Source organism: Galeopterus variegatus, unplaced genomic scaffold, assembly GCF_000696425.1.
Source record: "Galeopterus variegatus unplaced genomic scaffold, G_variegatus-3.0.2 Scaffold664, whole genome shotgun sequence".
In the NCBI taxonomy this organism is placed as follows: Eukaryota; Metazoa; Chordata; class Mammalia; order Dermoptera; family Cynocephalidae; genus Galeopterus; species Galeopterus variegatus.
In genome coordinates, this window is record NW_007726775.1 from 148,115 (window position 1) to 161,173 (window position 13,059).

Here is a 13,059-nt window from a genome sequence, read left to right on the forward strand (position 1 = left end):
CCGCCCCGCGGTCAGCCGGGCGCGCTCATGGGGGGCTGCGGGCGAGCCCCCCTGCGGGGTCAGGAAGGTTCAGGGCGCCCGCGGCCCGGGGCGAGGAAGCTGGAAGAGAGGGAGCGAGTCTTAGGATGGTGTGACTGTGCCCACCCACCCCTCCCAGCCCCCGTGCCGCGTATCCCCCTCCCAGCAGGAAATCGAACACGTGCCCAGAATGGAGGGGCAAGGGGAGATCAATGGCCTGACCTCCCAGAGGGGGCGGCCTGCGCTGGTCCCTGTGCGAGGGCCTGTACCTGTGCGAGAGTGAGATTGAATGAGATTTCTTTTTAAGGGGGGGAGGTAGTTTTATTTATAATGGTTCCAACCTGGAAACACCCCAAGTGCCCATTGACAGTAGAATGGATAAATGATATTCATAATGGAATACTGCCCAACAATAAGAAAAGCAACTACTGGTACACACAACATGGATGAGTCCATTCATATTATGTTGCATGAAAGAAGCCAGACCTAAGAGTACCCTACTGAAGGACTCCATCGAAAGGGATTTCAAGAACAGACCAAACTGATGACGACGGAAGTCAGAAAGAGTTCCCCTGGGTGCTATATGGATTGGGAAGGGGCAGGAGGGAACCTTATGTGAAGCTGAAAATGTTCTACATCTTGATCTGAGTGGTGGTTACACAAGTGTACACATACGTAAATCATCAAGCTGAAGACTTAAGATTAGTCCATTGTATGCACTTTACTGTGTGTATGTTACATCTAAAAAAAAATCCTTAAAAAAGAAGCTTACTTTCATCTGATGCAAACCACACCCATCACACAGACTAGATTAATGGTCCCACGTTTCAGTGACTGAGACATCACTCCACCTAATGATACCATGTGTGTCACTGTTTGTTCTAGTGCCTACTTCTGCACCACGCCCTCCCATCTCTGCTACTCTAGGCACTTAGGTCCTTTTCGCAGTTCTAGAAAAGGGTAGGTAAGACTCTGGTGAGTGTCCCTGCCCCACCCTTCATCCCAAGGGCCCTATTATCTGTCCTCCCTACACCCCTTCTTGCATAAGTCTCGCCCATTATGGCATCTGACCCCTTCTCACCCTCTACTCCTTCTGCCTACCCCCAACTCTGGCTTCCTGTCACCCCTCCCCTTCCTTGTGATCTCCATCCCATTCCTCACTGCCAAGTTCTTCCTAACTGCCTGCAATTGGACTTCCACCACCCTCTGTTGTCACTGCGCTCCTCGGCATTGCAGACCACCTGCAATCCAGTTGTCATCAAGGGTCTTCACCCACTTGGTCCCTAGGCTGATACTGTCGACCTCTCCATCTTCATAGGCTGCCATGATGCTGCCCTGTTTGGGTTTTCCTTGTGGTACTGTGACCTCCTGTTATTACTGCTTTCCTAAACTCCCTGTCTCTTTTTGGGGTGTTCTCTGATTCTATCCTCCCCACTCCGGGTAGTCTGGTTCACTCCCACAGATTCACACCTGCCTTTAAGCCACTGACTCTCAGATTTACCTCTCCATCCTGACGGGCTCCTGAGATCTGTTTGCCTTCTGGCATTTCCACATGGATGTACGGGTGCATGTCTGTTCCCTTTGCCAGCCCAGCACCCCCCCGCCCCCCTGGTAACAGCACCCTGCTTTGACTTTGGAGAACAAACCCTCATTCCCCTATTTCTCAGTCCAAATGGTCAGGGGGATGTGACATTGGCCTGGCCAGTCAGAGTCCTGGGATGGGCACAGGGCTCCCAAGTTGAGTCAATGAGTTCCAAGACTGTTCTGGAACTATTGGGGGGAAGGATCCTCTTTGGGCTCAGGTTTCTAAGATGATGGGAGGGCCAGAGCTGCTAGGGCCATCCTTGTCTCCTTTTGGGAGGAACCACCTGGGAATGAAATCAACCCAGAAAAGCAGAACTGAGATGGAGAAAGAGAGTCCTCACGATACTGTTTGAGGTCCTGGCCTGTTTGATCATGTGAGCCAATCCCAGTTTTGTCTAAACCAGTTAGAGCTGGGTCTCTGTTTCCGCACCAGGAAAAATTCCTAACCAAGACAGTAGAATCAGAGACAGAGGGCCGGCCTGTGGCTCACGTGGGATAGTGTGGTGCTGATAACACCAAGGCCAAGGGATCGGATCCTATATAGGGATGGCTGGTTACCTCACTTTGGAGAGCGTGGTGCTGACCACACACCAAGTCAAGGGTTAAGATCCCCTTACTGGTCATCTCTTAAAAAAGAAAAAAAAGAAAAGAATCAGAGATGGAATTTTTTTTTTTCAAGTAATAAACCCTAAGAAGGAATTAGCTGAACTAAGCGGGGCAGGGAGCATAAGATAGTACCACTTCCCCCATTCCCCACTCAGAAGTTGGTGAACCCTGTTACACAGCCGCAAAGCAGCTGATTGAACTGTCTCCCACTCTGGAGCTCGGAACTCAGGCCATGTGCCTACCAGGGTTGAAACTTTAGGGGATCTGTAGAAAAATGTCAGGATGTTAGGGGTGTCTTTCCTATAACCTCAGTAAGGTCCAACAAGAGACACACTCTGGCTGAAAGGGGCCCATCTGAAAGCAGAGAAGAAGAAAGTGGCCTTGCCCAGAGAGGCCCTTTCTGCCTGAGGCCAGGAATCCAATATGGCTAAGATTCAGATAATTAAGAGCCAGTTCCCTGCTTCTAGCTAAAGTCAGCTCAAGCAAAGACAGGGAGGCTGGAAACACAGAGGGAGACCTGGCCTGACAGGCTCTTGACTCCTCAGGCTCTCCTGAACCCCTCCTGCTGAAACCTCCTTGCTCAACAGAAGCTTCCATTATAAGCAGTTTGAGTGGGAAGGGGTAGATGAGCTCTGCCTCCCACCCCAGACTAGGGGTTTGCATTGCCTGTAGCAGATGCCTGGCTAGAGGCCACAGAAACACAGGCTCCTTGGATGGGTGGAGCTCCCAGGCCTGTTGCTAAGAGATAGCCCCTCCCCTCGCCCAGCACCACCACCAGGGACTCCATTTAAGAATTATAACTTTCAACAAGGTCTCTAGCTTTTGTTAATAGCTCTAGGGAGGACTGAATGCAAATAGACTGAAAAGCCTCCTAATGATTAAGGGAACTGTATTGCCAGAAAAAACAGGCAAACCTGGAAAACAAAGGCCAGGATTACTCAGCCCCTCATGTTGACCCCCAAACCTGCACCCCTCTGTTCCCCTCTCACATGTGGCCACAGAACAGGAAAGGTGGAGACGGCATGATCAGAGCAGCTGATTGGTGGGCCAGGGAACCTCTTCCTTGCCATTCAGTTAAACATGTGGACCACAGACCAGGTGCCTTTCCTCTTCTAGGAGGGTTTTTGTTTTCTCAGTTATCCAGTTATTCCCCTGTCACTGTAGTCTGGTCATAAATTCAGAGACCATGAAGGGCTAGTTTAGTACCTAACCAAATGCACAGCCCTTTGCCAAGGTCCTGAATTGGGGCTGGATATGGTAACTGGGTGAGAACCTGGAACGTGTCCTTCCAGAGATGGGACACTGTGTTTTAAGTTTTGTGAGGGATAGTTGTAGTATAACAAACAGGGAAATATTTTTTAAATTATACAGGAAGGGGGAGGGTCTATGTAGATCTTGGATAGCCAAGAAGTGGAAAGTAGTAAACATTGATTGTTTCTGCTGCTCAGCTGCAGTCTCTCTTGTGGATTGGCCCCCAATTTTCCCTTAGAGAACCATTTCCTTCCACTTTAAGTGGGTTTGGGTACAGCTGACCTCACCCCCTGGCTCCAGGGGAGTGCACGTGACCTCAGTCTGTTCCATCAGAGTCACAGTGATCAGGTCGGTAATGGACATATTTCTCAATCTGGGCCAATACAGGCACTCCAGGACCTGTGCTCAGCTGGTAGGACTTGAGCCTGGAGCTGCTCGTGGCCATTTCTGTTCCCTCTTTAGGTGAAAATTCGAAAAAGACTTCTGATAATATCACTTGAGCTTACACATCCAGATGTACCTGAAGTTTTAACCCAGGACTTGTCAATTGTGTGCAGCAGCAAATATTTTTGGAGCTTAAATCATTTGAGTTGGCCACCAGTCTCTAGTAACGAGACTCCAGACTAACACAATGACCAACAGTGTCAAAAACAAATGCCAGGGCCGGCCTGGTGGCGCACTCGGTAGAGTGCAGCACTTGGGAGTGTGGCCACAATGACCAACAGTGTCAAAAACAAATGCCAGGGCCGGCCTGGTGGCGCACTCGGTAGAGTGCAGCACTTGGGAGTGTGGCGGTGCTCCTGCCGAGGGTTCGGATCCCATATAGAGACTGGTCCGCTCACTGGTTGAGCGCGGTGCGGGTGCGACACCGAGGGTTGCGATCCCGTTGCCAGTCATGAAAAAAGACAAAAAGGAAAAAAAAAAAAAAAACAAATGCCAGACTTCTCTCACCCACTCCCCAGCATCCCGTTTTCCTCCAGCAGGGCCACTGTCCTCCCAGCCACACCACTGGCCATCTCAATTTTTCTCTCTCTGCTAACCAGCAAGACCTGCTGATTTTTCCTTCAGAATGCTTTCTACCCAATGGGCTTTTCTCATGCTCTGTGCTCTCCTGGGCCCTGGCCTGCTCACACCTAGACTGCTGGCCCAGCCTTCCGTCTCACAGCTCTGCTCCATCCTATGGAAGGCACCAGATTACTCTCTCTGCAGATGACTCCTGTTCAGACTCCTTCAGTGGCTCCCCAACGTCTACCAACTGCAGCCAAACCCCTCAGCTTCGCGATCTGGCCTCACTGTCCTCATGCCAATTTGAAAGTAAAAAATGGCCTGGCTGGTTCACTTGCATTTCTTTGACCACAGTAGTTAGACATTTCTTCCACTCATTTATCAGTCATTGGTATCCCTTTGGTGACTTGCCTATGTGCCACTTTGCTCATTTTTATACTGAACATTCAGATTTTCTTATTGATTTGCAAAAGCTTTTTATAATATTGATCCTTTGTCATTTCTGCAAATATTTTTCTCGAGGATGTTGATTGGCTTTTACTTTTGTTTACAGCCTTTATTGATATACTCAAACTTAAAGTATGCATCAGTAAAATCTCTATGATTTCTGATTTTGTTGTCATGCTTAGGAAGTCTGTCCCTACTCAAAGATTATATAATCAGTTACATATGTTTTCTTTTAGTACTTGCCACTTCTTTTTTTAAATAAAGAAAATGAAATTTATTGCTTACAGTTTCAGAGGCTGGGAAATCCAAAGTCCAGGGAACGCATCCGGTGAGGGTCTTGGTGGTGGTGACAGTGACTCAGGGGTCTCACGTGGCAGAAAATGGTGGAAGAGAGAGAACCTAACCTCTCGTGTGCTCTTCTTTTAAAACACTCAGACTACTGATTTCTTTTTTTTTTTTTTTTAAATTCCAGAATACTTTTAAAATTAAGGGCTTTAAACAAATAACCATGATTCCATAAACTGGCAATAACTTGGTAGCATGAAAACACTTAGGGTTGTATGATTTCCTTCTATACATTTGGATTTTTAGTTCATCTAGAAATTTTTGGTGTGCATGGTGAAACAGGGATAAAAAAACAACTTTGCATTATGGACATTTCATACATATTCAAAAATAGAATATTATGATGAACTCTTATGTATCCTTCATCCAGCTTCAACAATTACCAACTCATGGCCAATTTTGTTTCACCTGCACACTGCTCCCCTGCTTCACACTTGCCCTGACCCTACCACTAGATAATTTTGAGCAAATCTAGATAACATATTATTTCATCCATAAATATCCTAGTATATATAAGACAGGACTTAGCTTTCTATTTTTTAAAAATAAATATTTAGCAATTGTTCCAACATCACCACCCTTTAGGTATATTAAAACCCAATAAGTAGACTTGAGAAGTAAATCTAAAAGATAATTCCCTGAAAAGACCAACAAAATAAATAGCCCTCTGGCAAATCTACTCAAAGAGAAAGAGAGAAAAAGGAAAGAATGCATATACATAACACTATGAATGAGAAAAGGGATATAACCACTGGCACACACAATTTTTTTAAATTACTAAAAAGCTACCAGGTACAACCCTTGGCCCAAATTTTTGAAAATCTGGATGACCTAAATGCTTTTCTAGGAAAATATAAATTATCAAAATTGACTCAAGAAGAAATAGAAAACATGAATAGACTAATAACTATAGACAAAACTGAAGAAGTTGGCAAAGTGACCAGGGATATTATAGAGTTCAGTTTATACACACACATACACACACACAACTGTTCGAGAACAAGGTTATTCTGTAATATCATGGTAAGCCTGGTGCCAGGGCATCTGTGTATGTCCATCCCAACTAAGTGCTGGTTTTTCCTGTGGGGGGCACTATTCAGGGTCTCAGAAGTAGCCAGCCTTCTCTCTCTGCCCCATCCCTCCATGCACTTTTGAAGCAATCTTTTTGCCTGAACAGCACCCTGCTAGCCAGGTTCCAAGAGAGCAGGGGGAAGGAGGAAGTCACCCCAGGCCAGCCCACCTCACAGTTTTCCTCCATCTGCTGGAGCTGAGAAATGACTATGAATCATTCCTAGGAATATTTTTGTCTAGATTTACACACCATTTTAGCATGAGCATGAAGCTTTGCCTGAATGCAGGCAAGAAGGCGATGGAGGCAGGGGGAGGAGGGAGAAGAAAAAAAAAGAAAAATAGAGGTGTTGTGTGTTCAAATCCCATCACAGTCCTGCACTGTGAGCACCATGACGGAACAGTCAGAGATGTTCCCTTGCATTCTCATCTCCCCAAATCAGCAACCTCGGCAGCCCTAATACCTGCATCCCTTTTCAGTCTGGCCCTGTCTCCTCACCAGCCCCAGGCTCCTTCTCCCATCTGAAATACCTATTTCAAGTCTACTTTCTTTCAAGTCCAGCTCAAGGTTTTCTTTGGACAGAAGGATTCTACAGGCTGAACTAATCAGAGACACTATCTTTTTTCTTCTTCTTTTTTTATTTCTAGGCTTTCAGGTGCATGAATCTCATCTCTTCAAACAAGACCAACCATCTCAAGATGTGTGTCTTCTCTAGCTCCTGTCTACTGTCACATTCTCACATGTTGACTCTGCCAGAAACACAGATAAAATCTTGCATTTCTATGTCTTCCTTTACCATGAAGCCACTGATAATTCCTGCAGTGGACATTATTATTTTCATCTGCTCAACAAGTCTTCTTCATCTTCTGGTAATAGCAACATCTAATCCTTTTGTTGCTAAGCTGCCTCTCCCCACTCCATGTGGTTCTGCCAGGGTTGCCAATCATGGTAGGCTGGACACAGGACCCAGGCCTGGCCAATCACAGTACCCCCATCTCCTTGGCCACAACAATAGATCCATGGATGGGCACATTCCTCAAGCTGAGCTAAAAGAGCCCTTCACTCGGAGCTTATAAGAAAAATCAAGTCCTCCTCCTGACTCTCTGGGATCACATGCCAGGATGATGAAGCTCTCTATGGCCTGTGCAACCTCCGCCCACCACATGGAGAAAGGCTGCACATGGTGGGAAAAAAATGTAGCAGCACTCAGAGTGACGCTGAGCCAAGAGCTGGAGAGAGAGTCCTCACCACATTTTTGGAAACTTGAGTGCAGTTATGCTGGAGACCCAGTCATGTCCCTTCTTTCAAGTTATATGAATTGGTAAATATCTTTTTTTGCTTAAAATAGTTTGGGCTAGATTTCTGTCACTTGCAATCAAGTGACAGACAGACTAATACTCTCTCAAGCCTATATTTCTAGACTAGACTTCTCTCCTAAGCTCTATTCAAACATGAATTCATTCTATGTACATTAAGTGGTACCTTTTCTGTGCCATGCACTATACCAGGTGCTGTGCTAGGTATATTGAGAATACACAGGCAACCAAGATCCACTTCTTGCCTTCAGGCAGCTTGTGATCTCCTGGGGCAAGCTAAGGTATTAGATGATGCAGCCATGAGATAAATGTTATGCAAGAGGCAGGCACAGGATTTTACACTTAACCTAGCCTGAGGAATTGGGTGACTTGGGAACCCCCAGAGATGGTAGCATCTAAGCTGACTCTTGAAGAGCAAAGTAGAATTGCCAGGTGAGGAAAGATAATTATGAGGTTGGGGGGAGGAGAAAGGCATCCCAAGCAGATGAAACAGCATGTACAAAGGCATGGAAGTAAGAAGAGTATGCCTCCTTCAGGGCACTAGAATGTAGGCTGGCTCCATGACCACAGAGACATTGTATGTCTCAATCACTGCTATTTCCCCCACACTTATAACAGTGGCTGGATGAGCAGGTGCTCAGTAAGTATTTGTGGAATGAGCAAATGGTGAGGCCTTGATCAGATTTACAATTTGAAGAATGGAATACAGAGGGCCAAGGTCAGGAAGAAGGCTGTCAGAACACTGAAGTAAAAATTATTAACCAAGGTAGCAGGAATGCAACAGGGAGAAGGACAGATATGGGAGCAACTAAGAAAGAAGAGTCAAGAAGGCCTGGTGACAATGACTGTGGCAGGTAAGAAAGGGGGGAGTCAAGGATGAGACTCAGGTTTGGGTTCTGAGCAACTGGGTAGATAAGGATGTAGCTCAGTTTGGAGAGAAAATGGAGAAAGGTAGGTTTGAGGGAGAGATAATGATATTTGTTGTGGATTGCATGAGTTAGCAGTTCCAGTGGGCTTTGGGAGTAGAGATATTTGGTGCATGTTTTGCAATATGAAGCCAAAAATACAGTTTTGGCAACTTAAGCATAAAAATGAAAGTGGATGAGCAGGTGCAGGGAGAGGGTGCAGAGAGAGGAGAATGTGGGAAAGATGGACCCTCAGAGAGGAAGAGGAGGGAGAGGAACCAAGAGGTTCCTAAGAAGCAGCAGCAGAAATGGGAGTTCCAGCAGGAAGCCTTAGGGAGGAGAGGATGTCAAGGAGGGAAGGAGTGGGCAACGGTGGAACTGACATTGATAACTCAAGTAAGAGCAGAAGTAGGAAGGGTACAGAGGGCTGGTGGTGAGCCTGGCCGACATGGGCTGAGGAGTGAGGGAGGGAGGAAGCGAGGAGAGACAAGTGGACACAACAAGCTCAACTGTGAAGGGGACAAGGCAGCATGGGAACCCAGGAGCAATTTTTAAGGTGCAAGAGACTAGAACATATTGAAATGCTTCTTAGAGATAACCTATTTCTGCTCATGTCATCACTTCCGCTGACCTGAAGCATGGAGAACACAATGCCTTAGACCTGCGATTTATAGCAATTCTTTTTTTAAAAAGTGCTCCTTAGAAGCCAGTAGAGAGGGAGAAATTGAAAAGGGTAGTATTTCAATGTTGCCAGCTCGAAGCTTTATATGGCTAATACGGAACTCATAATTCCACAATACTCACCTTCAACTTCTTTCTTGTGTTTCCCATCTCAACCAACACTCTCATGAGGTACTCAGGACCCTGGATAGCTACTCCCTAAGCCAACTCTGAATTCTCAAAGTCCCGCTCAGATCTCACCTATCACTGATTTTTGTCACACTATCTTCTAAATATGTGACTCTGTCTACTTCTTGCTTTTCCTACAGCTGCGGTCCCAGTTCAGACCTGTATCCCTTCGATCCAGACAATTAATACCATCTCTGACTGGATTATCTAACTCCTCCAGCTTTGAATTCTCATGGCTTCCAAAGTTTTCTGCAAATATTGATCCAGTCATGTCGCTTTTGTTCTAAAAAAAAAAAAATCTCTGAAGGTTGGCCATCCTCTTCTTCTGTTTTTTTTGTTTGTTTGTTTGTTTGTTTTGTGGTTTTTTTTGGTGGGGGTGGGCAGCTGGCTGGTACGGGGATCCAAACCCTTGACCTTGTTATCAACACTGTGCTCTAACCAACTGAGCTAATGGCCAGCCCTGAAGGTTGGCTATTTTCTGAGAGGTAAAGGCCACCCTGCCTTGCCTGCTGTCATGACTGGCTAGCATTTGACCATCACTCAGCTTGTCAGCTCTATCTTTTGTCTCTGCTTCCCTCCCATGTGAATCCTTAGTGAATCCTATGAGTGGAAGTTTGCTCTACTGGAAAGCACTATCTGCTGTCACATCCCTAAGTCTAGGTTCATGCTGGTCCCTCTTCCTGGGACTCCCTTCTCTGGCTGATGAATTCTGCAGGCCCAGCTCAAATGATACCTTTTCCATGAAGCCTTCCCTGATTCCCATCTCTAGCTCAAATCACATCACAGTATGAGTCACTCTTTACCAGACCTCTTCAAGTATGGTAACAGGTATCACATGCTGGTGGCCATGGACCTGTTTGCATATCCAGTCCTTCCTTACACATTCACTGGAGGCAGGGACAATGCAACTGATTCACCCTCACACCTTCCTCACACACAGTAGACATTAGTATGTCATTAGAGGAATCACACTGAATAATGGATGAATTGATTGATTTCATGAAACCAAAGCAGTTTCTCTCACTCATCATCATAAAATGGGGTGAACTTGGTTACAATTAAATCAATCCAAGAATCACCTTGAATAACAGGTGCTTTCCTGGCTCTGCTAGTCACCCACTGGGAGGTAAAAACTTGCTGTGTCTTCTCAACACTGTTGCTTGCTCTAGCTAAGCTCCAAGGTTTGGGGTTTGTCTGCTTCATTCTGTTTTATCCACCCAGCAAAAGATGTCAAGCACAAGGCCTATTCCAGGTGCTATGCATACAAAAATGAATGACAGTTGTACCCTCAGGGTGCTAACAGTATACTCATCAAAACAGTAAACATTTATTTACTAATTATTCTGGTCAGACACCATGCTACTCATTTAGTCCTCACAACAATGCTGCCAAGTAGGTGGTGGTGTTTCCATATTAGGATGAGGAAACAGACTCAGAGTGGCCAAATCACTGCCTGCTTTGGTGGCCTCCATATGACTTGCTTTGGCCAATGGGACATTAGCAAGCCTGAGACAGGCAGAGTCTTGATAAGCAGTTGTACCTTAGGAATACATTTCTGCTTGGAATACTCCCTCTTGGGATCCAGATGCCACTTAAGAAACTTGAGCTAGACTAGTGAATGACTCGATGCCATGTGTAGAGAGACCCTGGAGTGTGAGAGACACTGCTGACGTCCCTCTCCTGCCAATCCCTCAAGTGAATGCAGCTGTGTGGGAGACTCCAAGTGACACCGGCAGAGTCCACAGCCACAGTAATGGCCAACCCCACAGACCATGAGAAATAATAAATCATCCCTAAGTTCTGGGGTGGTTTGTTCCATACCAATGACTAACTGAAACCATGACAAACTGGGACTTGAATCCCTGACTACCTGACTGACTTCAGAACCCATGTTCTTAGTCTCAACACTATGTTCTTTCTGGTTGGGAGTGGAATGTCACACCAATGCTGTTACTTTTCACAGGCTGACCCACAGTAACACTCAATAAATATTGAATGAATGAGTAAAGGGTGTGGTGGGCCACCAGAGAGGCAGGAAGGTCTAGAGAATTCAAAGGCAGGGTGGCAATTACCTTTCAACAGCCATCACCCCCTTCCCATTACAAATATTCCAAAACAAAAACAAGCTAGGCATCCCTAAATCTAGAAATAATTGTGCGGATATCACCAAACTCCCCCTCTCTCCGTCTGTCTCTTTCTCTCTGTTAAATTCAGATGAGGCAAAATTGAGAAGTTAGCAGAGTTCATTTTTTGATAGACTCCCCCCCCCACTCCCCACCATGCCCATTTGCCTTCAAGGCCCAACAGTGCTTTCCTGCTCCCTCCATATAAAATCCACATGCAGAAGAGCAGAGAAGGTGGAAGTTACAGAAATGGGGGAGGAAGGGAGGAAGGTTTGAATGTTAATAGATGGATTTACAAGCCAAAGAAATGTCCGGTGTTTTCAGGAGTCATCTGCCAGCAGGTGGAGGAGGTATTCTAAGAATGGGGAGGCAGCTGGAGGTGTCTGCATTATATCCCCACTAGACCCCTGTGGGTAGGGGAATAAAAGAATGTCCCCTGCCTCTCTAAATCCCCCTGAATCCTCCAAGAAGACGGGTTCTCTACAGCTGCAGCTGTGGCCCTAACATGTGTATCTCCCAGAGTAGTCACTCCAGTCTGGTGAAGACCCACAGGGGTCAACGCGTCCAGTCCTCTGCATCATAGCAGGCCTGACATTGCCTTTTCTGTTTTAAACTCCCCATCATTCTCTTGCTTCTGCAAACACAAACACACCTCCCAAGGTCACACATACAGGATTCAGCACCTGGATCCCACACCCAGAAAACTGTCTGGGCCCTTTGCTGCAGACTCAACCTAAAGAGAGAGCAGGCCCCACTCTGTACTAACAGGCAGACTGTGGGCAGCACACACAGGCACCGTGTCGCACACACTCACATGCAAAGCAATGCAGTGGGGTGCACACATCCAGAGACAGTGTGGGCACAGTCACCGGTGCAGGCACTGGGATGTGAGGAGACAGCAACATGCGTGCACACACATGCACACTCCAGACTGTCACACGTGCACACCGGCACTCACAGACACCGCACAGGTGCCCGGCCAGGCCTCAGCACCACGTCCCTCCCCCAACCCCCTCAGAAGCAGGTGGGGAGGGCTGGGGTTTGAGGGCGCTCCCCTCCCTCCCTCCCGCTCACTGGCTCCTGCTCCCCAAGGTCCAGAGTCCCGATGGGGTTCGGCAGCCCGCCCCCGCCCCCCAACCTGGCCCGGGGAGCGACAGGCGAGAAGGGGGAGGGGAAACCTGGTCTCAAAACGTTCTGATTTTAATTCCTTAAATTAACCCCTTCCCTATCTCTGGCCTGGCCTGCTCAGAATCGCTCCCGGTTGGGCGGCCTCGCGGGCCTCCGAAGGGCCGCGGGGAAGACGGAAGGGGACGAGGAGGCAGCGCTGGGGTCCTCCCTGCCTCCCTCTCAAGGAGCATTCCCGCAGCGCGCCAGCGACGCGCCCTTACCTCCTCCACCCCGCGGCGAGGCCAGGCCCCGCGGTCCTGGGCTGGGGGTGCGGAGGCAGCCCCCGCGTGCCCGGTCCAGACGCAGGGCCGCCTCGGGGCCTCGGATCTCCTTCCCCTTCGTAGCCTCGGGTGGCCTCCGCGGCTAGCGCCCCC